This window comes from Acipenser ruthenus, unplaced genomic scaffold (assembly GCF_902713425.1).
Source record: "Acipenser ruthenus unplaced genomic scaffold, fAciRut3.2 maternal haplotype, whole genome shotgun sequence".
Lineage (NCBI taxonomy): Eukaryota > Metazoa > Chordata > Actinopteri > Acipenseriformes > Acipenseridae > Acipenser > Acipenser ruthenus.
Window position 1 is genome coordinate 48,884 of NW_026708363.1, and position 16,041 is coordinate 64,924.

General features: G+C 40.5%; 10 non-coding genes across 10 annotated transcripts; all 10 read right to left on the reverse strand.

Moving 5' to 3' along the window:
* Nucleotides 1-1,542: 1,542 nt before the first annotated feature.
* Nucleotides 1,543-1,706, reverse strand: LOC131731740 (U1 spliceosomal RNA). The gene has a single exon (XR_009325007.1). It is a non-coding gene; the product is annotated as a U1 spliceosomal RNA (small nuclear RNA).
* Nucleotides 1,707-2,599: 893 nt separating this feature from the next.
* LOC131731716 (5S ribosomal RNA) lies at nt 2,600-2,718 on the reverse strand. The gene has a single exon (XR_009324983.1). It is a non-coding gene; the product is annotated as a 5S ribosomal RNA (ribosomal RNA).
* Nucleotides 2,719-4,464: 1,746 nt separating this feature from the next.
* On the reverse strand, nt 4,465-4,628 carry LOC131731734 (U1 spliceosomal RNA). Its single transcript, XR_009325001.1, has one exon. It is a non-coding gene; the product is annotated as a U1 spliceosomal RNA (small nuclear RNA).
* An 893-nt stretch (nt 4,629-5,521) lies between these two features.
* LOC131731711 (5S ribosomal RNA) lies at nt 5,522-5,640 on the reverse strand. Its single transcript, XR_009324978.1, has one exon. It is a non-coding gene; the product is annotated as a 5S ribosomal RNA (ribosomal RNA).
* Nucleotides 5,641-7,375: 1,735 nt separating this feature from the next.
* On the reverse strand, nt 7,376-7,539 carry LOC131731741 (U1 spliceosomal RNA). The gene has a single exon (XR_009325008.1). It is a non-coding gene; the product is annotated as a U1 spliceosomal RNA (small nuclear RNA).
* Nucleotides 7,540-8,432: 893 nt separating this feature from the next.
* On the reverse strand, nt 8,433-8,551 carry LOC131731717 (5S ribosomal RNA). The gene has a single exon (XR_009324984.1). It is a non-coding gene; the product is annotated as a 5S ribosomal RNA (ribosomal RNA).
* Nucleotides 8,552-10,297: 1,746 nt separating this feature from the next.
* On the reverse strand, nt 10,298-10,461 carry LOC131731735 (U1 spliceosomal RNA). Its single transcript, XR_009325002.1, has one exon. It is a non-coding gene; the product is annotated as a U1 spliceosomal RNA (small nuclear RNA).
* Nucleotides 10,462-11,354: 893 nt separating this feature from the next.
* On the reverse strand, nt 11,355-11,473 carry LOC131731712 (5S ribosomal RNA). The gene has a single exon (XR_009324979.1). It is a non-coding gene; the product is annotated as a 5S ribosomal RNA (ribosomal RNA).
* Nucleotides 11,474-13,205: 1,732 nt separating this feature from the next.
* On the reverse strand, nt 13,206-13,369 carry LOC131731736 (U1 spliceosomal RNA). The gene has a single exon (XR_009325003.1). It is a non-coding gene; the product is annotated as a U1 spliceosomal RNA (small nuclear RNA).
* An 894-nt stretch (nt 13,370-14,263) lies between these two features.
* On the reverse strand, nt 14,264-14,382 carry LOC131731713 (5S ribosomal RNA). The gene has a single exon (XR_009324980.1). It is a non-coding gene; the product is annotated as a 5S ribosomal RNA (ribosomal RNA).
* Nucleotides 14,383-16,041: the final 1,659 nt, after the last annotated feature.

Consider the following 16,041-nt stretch of genomic DNA (forward strand, 5'->3'; position numbering starts at 1 on the left):
AGATTCTTGCGAAATTGTATGTTCACAAAGTAGTAGCCACACGTTGGCATTGAAAGTGTTAAGTTCTCAAAGGCATCCATTTTGTATATTACCCTCTTTTAGTTTGAATCTGCAGCAGTGTTGTAATGGATCTCAGCTGTACTACTGAGCTGTGTTGCCGTTGGAGGACTGTATGCCCTGAAACCAATTTGATGTTTATTCTACAAAATAAATCCCCCTTTCAAACAACTCGTGTGGTTCTTTAGGCTGAGCAGTACGGCAAGGGTCCCTCTCCTCCAGTTAGAGACAGCATACATGTGGTTACATGATACATGGATGAAGGCTTATTGTGACCTGTTCGACTCCTCGAGACCATCACTTTCAATTCAAACACAAAATGTCTCGTTTTCAATCGCTCGACAACACCCACAGTACAGAAATGTGCATTAATGATCAACAAAATGAGAATACGTTAAAAAAAAAAAAAAAAAGATGTAAAGCTGGTAGATTCGTATCTCAGAGGAACGGGAAATTAAAACAAGGTAAAGGCAATCATCTAAATAAAGCTGAATCAATAACGGATAACGACATAGAACGTCTGTACAGAACTGAAACACTATGGTTTAAAAAAACAACTGTACCGCTGAACCTCGTCTTCTTTAATATTAGCAACTTTGTAACTTTGATACACGTGCCGCTGACTCGTTACTTTGTCTTCTCAAGATGAAACACTTCACAATACATGTACATAAAACACTTTGGTACTTTCTAGAACATTATACGCTCCGAAAGAAAAAACAAAATCTCATTCCCAGTCTGACAGAGCCACCTGCTGGAGATATATAGATAATCGCTAATTGCTTTCAATACCTGTGTTTTTAACTTTGACTATAACATCAGGGGAGAGCGCGAACGCGATTGCAGCCCTGCTTGTAAATCTGCTTGTATGTGGTTTTATGTTGTCTAATTAAAGTGTTTGTCTGCCAAGATATGATTTAAGGGGCTTAGTGGTCAGGTGGTTAAAGAAAAGCTCTTGTTACCGGGAGGTTCCTGGTTCAATCCCAGCTCAGCCACTGGCTCATTGTGTGTGACCCTGTCCCTGAGCAAGTCCCTTAACCTCCTTGTGCTCCTTCCTTCAAATGAGATGTAAAACCCAGGTCCTATTGTAAGTGACTCAGCAGCAGCAGCAGCAGCAGCAGCAGTTGTGATGCACAGTTTATCTGTAAGTTGCTTTGAATAAAAAACATCAACTAAATAAATAAAACTGATAAGCTCGAAAATGATTTCCAATTATTTAAAATAAAAATAAAAACTTTGATACAGACACTGCTGAGTCTTTACTTTTAGTCTTGTCAATAAAAAATAACGAAACATGGAAATAGATGTGCAGGAACCACGTAGCTATTTATTTGACAGTCAGAAAGCTAAAAACATTGAGCTCCTTTTAAAGAAAACCTGACTCCCTGTGTGACGAAGCCGCCTGCCGGAGAGTTGTTGAACAACTAGTGAGTGAGTTCCTTCCTCCGACGGGTTCGTGTTTGTTTCTGTCTTTGACCATAGTTTCAGGGGAGAGCGCGAACGCAGTCCCCCACTACCAGAAATTATGCAGTCGAGATTCCCGCATTTGGGGAATTCGCAGGGGTCAGCACAGCCGGAGTGCAATGGCCGAGCCTCGCCCTGGGTGAACCACCTTCATGATCATGGTATCTCCCTTGCCAGGTAAGTATGAGTTGTACACATTGCGAGTCGTCACCCGTCCACAAGAGACATTTTTCAAAGAAACGGTGCCTACATCTGCAATTTAAAGAAACACTCTTTTCCTAATATAACATTTTCATTGTTATCATATCGCACTTTCCAGTCTGTTGGGTGTAATGGGTTCCTTCAGTTTTCAGTATAAGTATTTATAAATTGCATTCCCGTAATGCCTCTCGGTATATATTTGCATGCGCCTTTATCATTGGAGGACAAGATGCCAGGATTTACACAGGACGACGTCATTCGTGCAGCAGCATGTGAGATGTTCCGCAAAAGAAGCGACGGGTCTGTATACACGTCTGCGTAAACGAAATAAAAAAAAATGTAACAAATGTACGACTTTCAAAAAGAAAGCAAGCAAAACATTGGTCAAACATTTGTTAAGGTCACACATAATATAAATAAACTCGAACGAATGAACGGGTCACTAAATCCGTTCTTGGTTGATATGCTCGTTTTGTTCTCTTGTTTGGCACAATAATCTAAACACGCAGTTTGTGGCTTTAAAACATGTCTCGTTCTGTTACTATAATAAAAAGTACTTCATCAACTTTTATTTCTTTTTTTAATTCATTAAACTAACCATAACTAGCAAAACTCGTCAGTACTTTTGTCTTAACCCTGTTCACATTTGTTTGTATCGGACCGCTACTGGTAGTTTCGGCTTAGAATATAATACGATAACCCTTTCTGTCCTAACTCAGTTTTCAAAACCAGTAAAGGCTGATACAATACTTGTTCGTGTGTGGAATGGGACAATAAAAAAACAAAAAAAAGAAAACGATGTTTAGACTTACAGCTTCCAGGTTAGTAACATAAATAACAAGGGAAATAGCGCCCCCTGTCAAGCTGCAGAAAGAAAAGCTTACAGCACCTGGTATTCCCAGGCGGTCTCCCATCCAAGTACTAACCAGGCCCGACCTTGCTTAGCTTCCGAGATCAGACGAGAGCGGGCGTTCTCAAGGTGGTATGGCCGTAAGCGAACGACAGTCTTGGTTTATCTCTTTCATAGTATTAAGTTAATATCATTCATGCAATGACAGGTTGGGGGAGGGATTTCCAGATCTCTAATTTGTCACAAACGTTAACATTTAAGCAGCTCTGGGCTCCACGTGTGCGGGCCCGTGTGTCCGTGTGTCTGTGTGTGTATATAGCAGCATTAAAAGTGCCATTAGATTCTTGCGAAATTGTATGTTCACAAAGTAGTAGCCACACGTTGGCATTGAAAGTGTTAAGTTCTCAAAGGCATCCATTTTGTATATTACCCTCTTTTAGTTTGAATCTGCAGCAGTGTTGTAATGGATCTCAGCTGTACTACTGAGCTGTGTTGCCGTTGGAGGACTGTATGCCCTGAAACCAATTTGATGTTTATTCTACAAAATAAATCCCCCTTTCAAACAACTCGTGTGGTTCTTTAGGCTGAGCAGTACGGCAAGGGTCCCTCTCCTCCAGTTAGAGACAGCATACATGTGGTTACATGATACATGGATGAAGGCTTATTGTGACCTGTTCGACTCCTCGAGACCATCACTTTCAATTCAAACACAAAATGTCTCGTTTTCAATCGCTCGACAACACCCACAGTACAGAAATGTGCATTAATGATCAACAAAATGAGAATACGTTAAAAAAATAAAAAAAAAGATGTAAAGCTGGTAGATTCGTATCTCAGAGGAACGGGAAATTAAAACAAGGTAAAGGCAATCATCTAAATAAAGCTGAATCAATAACGGATAACGACATAGAACGTCTGTACAGAACTGAAACACTATGTTTTAAAAAAACAACTGTACCGCTGAACCTCGTCTTCTTTAATATTAGCAACTTTGTAACTTTGATACACGTGCCGCTGACTCGTTACTTTGTCTTCTCAAGATGAAACACTTCACAATACATGTACATAAAACACTTTGGTACTTTCTAGAACATTATACGCTCCGAAAGAAAAAACAAAATCTCATTCCCAGTCTGACAGAGCCACCTGCTGGAGATATATAGATAATCGCTAATTGCTTTCAATACCTGTGTTTTTAACTTTGACTATAACATCAGGGGAGAGCGCGAACGCGATTGCAGCCCTGCTTGTAAATCTGCTTGTATGTGGTTTTATGTTGTCTAATTAAAGTGTTTGTCTGCCAAGATATGATTTAAGGGGCTTAGTGGTCAGGTGGTTAAAGAAAAGCTCTTGTTACCGGGAGGTTCCTGGTTCAATCCCAGCTCAGCCACTGGCTCATTGTGTGTGACCCTGTCCCTGAGCAAGTCCCTTAACCTCCTTGTGCTCCTTCCTTCAAATGAGATGTAAAACCCAGGTCCTATTGTAAGTGACTCTGCAGCAGCAGCAGCAGCAGCAGCAGCAGCAGCAGCAGTTGTGATGCACAGTTTATCTGTAAGTTGCTTTGAATAAAAAACATCAACTAAATAAATAAAACTGATAAGCTCGAAAATGATTTCCAATTATTTAAAATAAAAATAAAAACTTTGATACAGACACTGCTGAGTCTTTACTTTTAGTCTTGTCAATAAAAAATAACGAAACATGGAAATAGATGTGCAGGAACCACGTAGCTATTTATTTGACAGTCAGAAAGCTAAAAACATTGAGCTCCTTTTAAAGAAAACCTGACTCCCTGTGTGACGAAGCCGCCTGCCGGAGAGTTGTTGAACAACTAGTGAGTGAGTTCCTTCCTCCGACGGGTTCGTGTTTGTTTCTGTCTTTGACCATAGTTTCAGGGGAGAGCGCGAACGCAGTCCCCCACTACCAGAAATTATGCAGTCGAGATTCCCGCATTTGGGGAATTCGCAGGGGTCAGCACAGCCGGAGTGCAATGGCCGAGCCTCGCCCTGGGTGAACCACCTTCATGATCATGGTATCTCCCCTGCCAGGTAAGTATGAGTTGTACACATTGCGAGTCGTCACCCGTCCACAAGAGACATTTTTCAAAGAAACGGTGCCTACATCTGCAATTTAAAGAAACACTCTTTTCCTAATATAACATTTTCATTGTTATCATATCGCACTTTCCAGTCTGTTGGGTGTAATGGGTTCCTTCAGTTTTCAGTATAAGTATTTATAAATTGCATTCCCGTAATGCCTCTCGGTATATATTTGCATGCGCCTTTATCATTGGAGGACAAGATGCCAGGATTTACACAGGACGACGTCATTCGTGCAGCAGCATGTGAGATGTTCCGCAAAAGAAGCGACGGGTCTGTATACACGTCTGCGTAAACGAAATAAAAAAAAATGTAACAAATGTACGACTTTCAAAAAGAAAGCAAGCAAAACATTGGTCAAACATTTGTTAAGGTCACACATAATATAAATAAACTCGAACGAATGAACGGGTCACTAAATCCGTTCTTGGTTGATATGCTCGTTTTGTTCTCTTGTTTGGCACAATAATCTAAACACGCAGTTTGTGGCTTTAAAACATGTCTCGTTCTGTTACTATAATAAAAAGTACTTCATCAACTTTTATTTGTTTTTTTAATTAATTAAACTAACCATAACTAGCAAAACTCGTCAGTACTTTTGTCTTAACCCTGTTCACATTTGTTTGTATCGGACCGCTACTGGTAGTTTCGGCTTAGAATATAATACGATAACCCTTTCTGTCCTAACTCAGTTTTCAAAACCAGTAAAGGCTGATACAATACTTGTTCGTGTGTGGAATGGGACAATAAAAAAACAAAAAAAAGAAAACGATGTTTAGACTTACAGCTTCCAGGTTAGTAACATAAATAACAAGGGAAATAGCGCCCCCTGTCAAGCTGCAGAAAGAAAAGCTTACAGCACCTGGTATTCCCAGGCGGTCTCCCATCCAAGTACTAACCAGGCCCGACCTTGCTTAGCTTCCGAGATCAGACGAGATCGGGCGTTCTCAAGGTGGTATGGCCGTAAGCGAACGACAGTCTTGGTTTATCTCTTTCATAGTATTAAGTTAATATCATTCATGCAATGACAGGTTGGGGGAGGGATTTCCAGATCTCTAATTTGTCACAAACGTTAACATTTAAGCAGCTCTGGGCTCCACGTGTGCGGGCCCGTGTGTCCGTGTGTCTGTGTGTGTATATAGCAGCATTAAAAGTGCCATTAGATTCTTGCGAAATTGTATGTTCACAAAGTAGTAGCCACACGTTGGCATTGAAAGTGTTAAGTTCTCAAAGGCATCCATTTTGTATATTACCCTCTTTTAGTTTGAATCTGCAGCAGTGTTGTAATGGATCTCAGCTGTACTACTGAGCTGTGTTGCCGTTGGAGGACTGTATGCCCTGAAACCAATTTGATGTTTATTCTACAAAATAAATCCCCCTTTCAAACAACTCGTGTGGTTCTTTAGGCTGAGCAGTACGGCAAGGGTCCCTCTCCTCCAGTTAGAGACAGCATACATGTGGTTACATGATACATGGATGAAGGCTTATTGTGACCTGTTCGACTCCTCGAGACCACCACTTTCAATTCAAACACAAAATGTCTCGTTTTCAATCGCTCGACAACACCCACAGTACAGAAATGTGCATTAATGATCAACAAAATGAGAATACGTTAAAAAAAAAAAAAAAAAAGATGTAAAGCTGGTAGATTCGTATCTCAGAGGAACGGGAAATTAAAACAAGGTAAAGGCAATCATCTAAATAAAGCTGAATCAATAACGGATAACGACATAGAACGTCTGTACAGAACTGAAACACTATGTTTTAAAAAAACAACTGTACCGCTGAACCTCGTCTTCTTTAATATTAGCAACTTTGTAACTTTGATACACGTGCCGCTGACTCGTTACTTTGTCTTCTCAAGATGAAACACTTCACAATACATGTACATAAAACACTTTGGTACTTTCTAGAACATTATACGCTCCGAAAGAAAAAACAAAATCTCATTCCCAGTCTGACAGAGCCACCTGCTGGAGATATATAGATAATCGCTAATTGCTTTCAATACCTGTGTTTTTAACTTTGACTATAACATCAGGGGAGAGCGCGAACGCGATTGCAGCCCTGCTTGTAAATCTGCTTGTATGTGGTTTTATGTTGTCTAATTAAAGTGTTTGTCTGCCAAGATATGATTTAAGGGGCTTAGTGGTCAGGTGGTTAAAGAAAAGCTCTTGTTACCGGGAGGTTCCTGGTTCAATCCCAGCTCAGCCACTGGCTCATTGTGTGTGACCCTGTCCCTGAGCAAGTCCCTTAACCTCCTTGTGCTCCTTCCTTCAAATGAGATGTAAAACCCAGGTCCTATTGTAAGTGACTCAGCAGCAGCAGCAGCAGCAGCAGCAGTTGTGATGCACAGTTTATCTGTAAGTTGCTTTGAATAAAAAACATCAACTAAATAAATAAAACTGATAAGCTCGAAAATGATTTCCAATTATTTAAAATAAAAATAAAAACTTTGATACAGACACTGCTGAGTCTTTACTTTTAGTCTTGTCAATAAAAAATAACGAAACATGGAAATAGATGTGCAGGAACCACGTAGCTATTTATTTGACAGTCAGAAAGCTAAAAACATTGAGCTCCTTTTAAAGAAAACCTGACTCCCTGTGTGACGAAGCCGCCTGCCGGAGAGTTGTTGAACAACTAGTGAGTGAGTTCCTTCCTCCGACGGGTTCGTGTTTGTTTCTGTCTTTGACCATAGTTTCAGGGGAGAGCGCGAACGCAGTCCCCCACTACCAGAAATTATGCAGTCGAGATTCCCGCATTTGGGGAATTCGCAGGGGTCAGCACAGCCGGAGTGCAATGGCCGAGCCTCGCCCTGGGTGAACCACCTTCATGATCATGGTATCTCCCTTGCCAGGTAAGTATGAGTTGTACACATTGCGAGTCGTCACCCGTCCACAAGAGACATTTTTCAAAGAAACGGTGCCTACATCTGCAATTTAAAGAAACACTCTTTTCCTAATATAACATTTTCATTGTTATCATATCGCACTTTCCAGTCTGTTGGGTGTAATGGGTTCCTTCAGTTTTCAGTATAAGTATTTATAAATTGCATTCCCGTAATGCCTCTCGGTATATATTTGCATGCGCCTTTATCATTGGAGGACAAGATGCCAGGATTTACACAGGACGACGTCATTCGTGCAGCAGCATGTGAGATGTTCCGCAAAAGAAGCGACGGGTCTGTATACACGTCTGCGTAAACGAAATAAAAAAAAATGTAACAAATGTACGACTTTCAAAAAGAAAGCAAGCAAAACATTGGTCAAACATTTGTTAAGGTCACACATAATATAAATAAACTCGAACGAATGAACGGGTCACTAAATCCGTTCTTGGTTGATATGCTCGTTTTGTTCTCTTGTTTGGCACAATAATCTAAACACGCAGTTTGTGGCTTTAAAACATGTCTCGTTCTGTTACTATAATAAAAAGTACTTCATCAACTTTTATTTCTTTTTTTAATTCATTAAACTAACCATAACTAGCAAAACTCGTCAGTACTTTTGTCTTAACCCTGTTCACATTTGTTTGTATCGGACCGCTACTGGTAGTTTCGGCTTAGAATATAATACGATAACCCTTTCTGTCCTAACTCAGTTTTCAAAACCAGTAAAGGCTGATACAATACTTGTTCGTGTGTGGAATGGGACAATAAAAAAACAAAAAAAAGAAAACGATGTTTAGACTTACAGCTTCCAGGTTAGTAACATAAATAACAAGGGAAATAGCGCCCCCTGTCAAGCTGCAGAAAGAAAAGCTTACAGCACCTGGTATTCCCAGGCGGTCTCCCATCCAAGTACTAACCAGGCCCGACCTTGCTTAGCTTCCGAGATCAGACGAGAGCGGGCGTTCTCAAGGTGGTATGGCCGTAAGCGAACGACAGTCTTGGTTTATCTCTTTCATAGTATTAAGTTAATATCATTCATGCAATGACAGGTTGGGGGAGGGATTTCCAGATCTCTAATTTGTCACAAACGTTAACATTTAAGCAGCTCTGGGCTCCACGTGTGCGGGCCCGTGTGTCCGTGTGTCTGTGTGTGTATATAGCAGCATTAAAAGTGCCATTAGATTCTTGCGAAATTGTATGTTCACAAAGTAGTAGCCACACGTTGGCATTGAAAGTGTTAAGTTCTCAAAGGCATCCATTTTGTATATTACCCTCTTTTAGTTTGAATCTGCAGCAGTGTTGTAATGGATCTCAGCTGTACTACTGAGCTGTGTTGCCGTTGGAGGACTGTATGCCCTGAAACCAATTTGATGTTTATTCTACAAAATAAATCCCCCTTTCAAACAACTCGTGTGGTTCTTTAGGCTGAGCAGTACGGCAAGGGTCCCTCTCCTCCAGTTAGAGACAGCATACATGTGGTTACATGATACATGGATGAAGGCTTATTGTGACCTGTTCGACTCCTCGAGACCATCACTTTCAATTCAAACACAAAATGTCTCGTTTTCAATCGCTCGACAACACCCACAGTACAGAAATGTGCATTAATGATCAACAAAATGAGAATACGTTAAAAAAATAAAAAAAAAGATGTAAAGCTGGTAGATTCGTATCTCAGAGGAACGGGAAATTAAAACAAGGTAAAGGCAATCATCTAAATAAAGCTGAATCAATAACGGATAACGACATAGAACGTCTGTACAGAACTGAAACACTATGTTTTAAAAAAACAACTGTACCGCTGAACCTCGTCTTCTTTAATATTAGCAACTTTGTAACTTTGATACACGTGCCGCTGACTCGTTACTTTGTCTTCTCAAGATGAAACACTTCACAATACATGTACATAAAACACTTTGGTACTTTCTAGAACATTATACGCTCCGAAAGAAAAAACAAAATCTCATTCCCAGTCTGACAGAGCCACCTGCTGGAGATATATAGATAATCGCTAATTGCTTTCAATACCTGTGTTTTTAACTTTGACTATAACATCAGGGGAGAGCGCGAACGCGATTGCAGCCCTGCTTGTAAATCTGCTTGTATGTGGTTTTATGTTGTCTAATTAAAGTGTTTGTCTGCCAAGATATGATTTAAGGGGCTTAGTGGTCAGGTGGTTAAAGAAAAGCTCTTGTTACCGGGAGGTTCCTGGTTCAATCCCAGCTCAGCCACTGGCTCATTGTGTGTGACCCTGTCCCTGAGCAAGTCCCTTAACCTCCTTGTGCTCCTTCCTTCAAATGAGATGTAAAACCCAGGTCCTATTGTAAGTGACTCTGCAGCAGCAGCAGCAGCAGCAGCAGCAGCAGCAGCAGCAGTTGTGATGCACAGTTTATCTGTAAGTTGCTTTGAATAAAAAACATCAACTAAATAAATAAAACTGATAAGCTCGAAAATGATTTCCAATTAAAAATAAAAATAAAAACTTTGATACAGACACTGCTGAGTCTTTACTTTTAGTCTTGTCAATAAAAAATAACGAAACATGGAAATAGATGTGCAGGAACCACGTAGCTATTTATTTGACAGTCAGAAAGCTAAAAACATTGAGCTCCTTTTAAAGAAAACCTGACTCCCTGTGTGACGAAGCCGCCTGCCGGAGAGTTGTTGAACAACTAGTGAGTGAGTTCCTTCCTCCGACGGGTTCGTGTTTGTTTCTGTCTTTGACCATAGTTTCAGGGGAGAGCGCGAACGCAGTCCCCCACTACCAGAAATTATGCAGTCGAGATTCCCGCATTTGGGGAATTCGCAGGGGTCAGCACAGCCGGAGTGCAATGGCCGAGCCTCGCCCTGGGTGAACCACCTTCATGATCATGGTATCTCCCCTGCCAGGTAAGTATGAGTTGTACACATTGCGAGTCGTCACCCGTCCACAAGAGACATTTTTCAAAGAAACGGTGCCTACATCTGCAATTTAAAGAAACACTCTTTTCCTAATATAACATTTTCATTGTTATCATATCGCACTTTCCAGTCTGTTGGGTGTAATGGGTTCCTTCAGTTTTCAGTATAAGTATTTATAAATTGCATTCCCGTAATGCCTCTCGGTATATATTTGCATGCGCCTTTATCATTGGAGGACAAGATGCCAGGATTTACACAGGACGACGTCATTCGTGCAGCAGCATGTGAGATGTTCCGCAAAAGAAGCGACGGGTCTGTATACACGTCTGCGTAAACGAAATAAAAAAAAATGTAACAAATGTACGACTTTCAAAAAGAAAGCAAGCAAAACATTGGTCAAACATTTGTTAAGGTCACACATAATATAAATAAACTCGAACGAATGAACGGGTCACTAAATCCGTTCTTGGTTGATATGCTCGTTTTGTTCTCTTGTTTGGCACAATAATCTAAACACGCAGTTTGTGGCTTTAAAACATGTCTCGTTCTGTTACTATAATAAAAAGTACTTCATCAACTTTTATTTGTTTTTTTAATTAATTAAACTAACCATAACTAGCAAAACTCGTCAGTACTTTTGTCTTAACCCTGTTCACATTTGTTTGTATCGGACCGCTACTGGTAGTTTCGGCTTAGAATATAATACGATAACCCTTTCTGTCCTAACTCAGTTTTCAAAACCAGTAAAGGCTGATACAATACTTGTTCGTGTGTGGAATGGGACAATAAAAAAACAAAAAAAAGAAAACGATGTTTAGACTTACAGCTTCCAGGTTAGTAACATAAATAACAAGGGAAATAGCGCCCCCTGTCAAGCTGCAGAAAGAAAAGCTTACAGCACCTGGTATTCCCAGGCGGTCTCCCATCCAAGTACTAACCAGGCCCGACCTTGCTTAGCTTCCGAGATCAGACGAGATCGGGCGTTCTCAAGGTGGTATGGCCGTAAGCGAACGACAGTCTTGGTTTATCTCTTTCATAGTATTAAGTTAATATCATTCATGCAATGACAGGTTGGGGGAGGGATTTCCAGATCTCTAATTTGTCACAAACGTTAACATTTAAGCAGCTCTGGGCTCCACGTGTGCGGGCCCGTGTGTCCGTGTGTCTGTGTGTGTATATAGCAGCATTAAAAGTGCCATTAGATTCTTGCGAAATTGTATGTTCACAAAGTAGTAGCCACACGTTGGCATTGAAAGTGTTAAGTTCTCAAAGGCATCCATTTTGTATATTACCCTCTTTTAGTTTGAATCTGCAGCAGTGTTGTAATGGATCTCAGCTGTACTACTGAGCTGTGTTGCCGTTGGAGGACTGTATGCCCTGAAACCAATTTGATGTTTATTCTACAAAATAAATCCCCCTTTCAAACAACTCGTGTGGTTCTTTAGGCTGAGCAGTACGGCAAGGGTCCCTCTCCTCCAGTTAGAGACAGCATACATGTGGTTACATGATACATGGATGAAGGCTTATTGTGACTTGTTCGACTCCTCGAGACCACCACTTTCAATTCAAACACAAAATGTCTCGTTTTCAATCGCTCGACAACACCCACAGTACAGAAATGTGCATTAATGATCAACAAAATGAGAATACGTTAAAAAAAAAAAAAAAAAAGATGTAAAGCTGGTAGATTCGTATCTCAGAGGAACGGGAAATTAAAACAAGGTAAAGGCAATCATCTAAATAAAGCTGAATCAATAACGGATAACGACATAGAACGTCTGTACAGAACTGAAACACTATGTTTTAAAAAAACAACTGTACCGCTGAACCTCGTCTTCTTTAATATTAGCAACTTTGTAACTTTGATACACGTGCCGCTGACTCGTTACTTTGTCTTCTCAAGATGAAACACTTCACAATACATGTACATAAAACACTTTGGTACTTTCTAGAACATTATACGCTCCGAAAGAAAAAACAAAATCTCATTCCCAGTCTGACAGAGCCACCTGCTGGAGATATATAGATAATCGCTAATTGCTTTCAATACCTGTGTTTTTAACTTTGACTATAACATCAGGGGAGAGCGCGAACGCGATTGCAGCCCTGCTTGTAAATCTGCTTGTATGTGGTTTTATGTTGTCTAATTAAAGTGTTTGTCTGCCAAGATATGATTTAAGGGGCTTAGTGGTCAGGTGGTTAAAGAAAAGCTCTTGTTACCGGGAGGTTCCTGGTTCAATCCCAGCTCAGCCACTGGCTCATTGTGTGTGACCCTGTCCCTGAGCAAGTCCCTTAACCTCCTTGTGCTCCTTCCTTCAAATGAGATGTAAAACCCAGGTCCTATTGTAAGTGACTCAGCAGCAGCAGCAGCAGCAGCAGTTGTGATGCACAGTTTATCTGTAAGTTGCTTTGAATAAAAAACATCAACTAAATAAATAAAACTGATAAGCTCGAAAATGATTTCCAATTATTTAAAATAAAAATAAAAACTTTGATACAGACACTGCTGAGTCTTTACTTTTAGTCTTGTCAATAAAAAATAACGAAACATGGAAATAGATGTGCAGGAACCACGTAGCTATTTATTTGACAGTCAGAAAGCTAAAAACATTGAGCTCCTTTTAAAGAAAACCTGACTCCCTGTGTGACGAAGCCGCCTGCCGGAGAGTTGTTGAACAACTAGTGAGTGAGTTCCTTCCTCCGACGGGTTCGTGTTTGTTTCTGTCTTTGACCATAGTTTCAGGGGAGAGCGCGAACGCAGTCCCCCACTACCAGAAATTATGCAGTCGAGATTCCCGCATTTGGGGAATTCGCAGGGGTCAGCACAGCCGGAGTGCAATGGCCGAGCCTCGCCCTGGGTGAACCACCTTCATGATCATGGTATCTCCCCTGCCAGGTAAGTATGAGTTGTACACATTGCGAGTCGTCACCCGTCCACAAGAGACATTTTTCAAAGAAACGGTGCCTACATCTGCAATTTAAAGAAACACTCTTTTCCTAATATAACATTTTCATTGTTATCATATCGCACTTTCCAGTCTGTTGGGTGTAATGGGTTCCTTCAGTTTTCAGTATAAGTATTTATAAATTGCATTCCCGTAATGCCTCTCGGTATATATTTGCATGCGCCTTTATCATTGGAGGACAAGATGCCAGGATTTACACAGGACGACGTCATTCGTGCAGCAGCATGTGAGATGTTCCGCAAAAGAAGCGACGGGTCTGTATACACGTCTGCGTAAACGAAATAAAAAAAAAATGTAACAAATGTACGACTTTCAAAAAGAAAGCAAGCAAAACATTGGTCAAACATTTGTTAAGGTCACACATAATATAAATAAACTCGAACGAATGAACGGGTCACTAAATCCGTTCTTGGTTGATATGCTCGTTTTGTTCTCTTGTTTGGCACAATAATCTAAACACGCAGTTTGTGGCTTTAAAACATGTCTCGTTCTGTTACTATAATAAAAAGTACTTCATCAACTTTTATTTCTTTTTTTAATTAATTAAACTAACCATAACTAGCAAAACTCGTCAGTACTTTTGTCTTAACCCTGTTCACATTTGTTTGTATCGGACCGCTACTGGTAGTTTCGGCTTAGAATATAATACGATAACCCTTTCTGTCCTAACTCAGTTTTCAAAACCAGTAAAGGCTGATACAATACTTGTTCGTGTGTGGAATGGGACAATAAAAAAACAAAAAAAAGAAAACGATGTTTAGACTTACAGCTTCCAGGTTAGTAACATAAATAACAAGGGAAATAGCGCCCCCTGTCAAGCTGCAGAAAGAAAAGCTTACAGCACCTGGTATTCCCAGGCGGTCTCCCATCCAAGTACTAACCAGGCCCGACCTTGCTTAGCTTCCGAGATCAGACGAGATCGGGCGTTCTCAAGGTGGTATGGCCGTAAGCGAACGACAGTCTTGGTTTATCTCTTTCATAGTATTAAGTTAATATCATTCATGCAATGACAGGTTGGGGGAGGGATTTCCAGATCTCTAATTTGTCACAAACGTTAACATTTAAGCAGCTCTGGGCTCCACGTGTGCGGGCCCGTGTGTCCGTGTGTCTGTGTGTGTATATAGCAGCATTAAAAGTGCCATTAGATTCTTGCGAAATTGTATGTTCACAAAGTAGTAGCCACACGTTGGCATTGAAAGTGTTAAGTTCTCAAAGGCATCCATTTTGTATATTACCCTCTTTTAGTTTGAATCTGCAGCAGTGTTGTAATGGATCTCAGCTGTACTACTGAGCTGTGTTGCCGTTGGAGGACTGTATGCCCTGAAACCAATTTGATGTTTATTCTACAAAATAAATCCCCCTTTCAAACAACTCGTGTGGTTCTTTAGGCTGAGCAGTACGGCAAGGGTCCCTCTCCTCCAGTTAGAGACAGCATACATGTGGTTACATGATACATGGATGAAGGCTTATTGTGACCTGTTCGACTCCTCGAGACCATCACTTTCAATTCAAACACAAAATGTCTCGTTTTCAATCGCTCGACAACACCCACAGTACAGAAATGTGCATTAATGATCAACAAAATGAGAATACGTTAAAAAAAAAAAAAAAAAGATGTAAAGCTGGTAGATTCGTATCTCAGAGGAACGGGAAATTAAAACAAGGTAAAGGCAATCATCTAAATAAAGCTGAATCAATAACGGATAATGACATAGAACGTCTGTACAGAACTGAAACACTATGGTTTAAAAAAACAACTGTACCGCTGAACCTCGTCTTCTTTAATATTAGCAACTTTGTAACTTTGATACACGTGCCGCTGACTCGTTACTTTGTCTTCTCAAGATGAAACACTTCACAATACATGTACATAAAACACTTTGGTACTTTCTAGAACATTATACGCTCCGAAAGAAAAAACAAAATCTCATTCCCAGTCTGACAGAGCCACCTGCTGGAGATATATAGATAATCGCTAATTGCTTTCAATACCTGTGTTTTTAACTTTGACTATAACATCAGGGGAGAGCGCGAACGCGATTGCAGCCCTGCTTGTAAATCTGCTTGTATGTGGTTTTATGTTGTCTAATTAAAGTGTTTGTCTGCCAAGATATGATTTAAGGGGCTTAGTGGTCAGGTGGTTAAAGAAAAGCTCTTGTTACCGGGAGGTTCCTGGTTCAATCCCAGCTCAGCCACTGGCTCATTGTGTGTGACCCTGTCCCTGAGCAAGTCCCTTAACCTCCTTGTGCTCCTTCCTTCAAATGAGATGTAAAACCCAGGTCCTATTGTAAGTGACTCTGCAGCAGCAGCAGCAGCAGTTGTGATGCACAGTTTATCTGAATAAAAAACATCAACTAAATAAATAAAACTGATAAGCTCGAAAATGATTTCCAATTATTTAAAATAAAAATAAAAACTTTGATACAGACACTGCTGAGTCTTTACTTTTAGTCTTGTCAATAAAAAATAACGAAACATGGAAATAGATGTGCAGGAACCACGTAGCTATTTATTTGACAGTCAGAAAGCTAAAAACATTGATCTCCTTTTAAAGAAAACCTGACTCCCTGTGTGACGAAGCCGCCTGCCGGAGAGTTGTTGAACAACTAG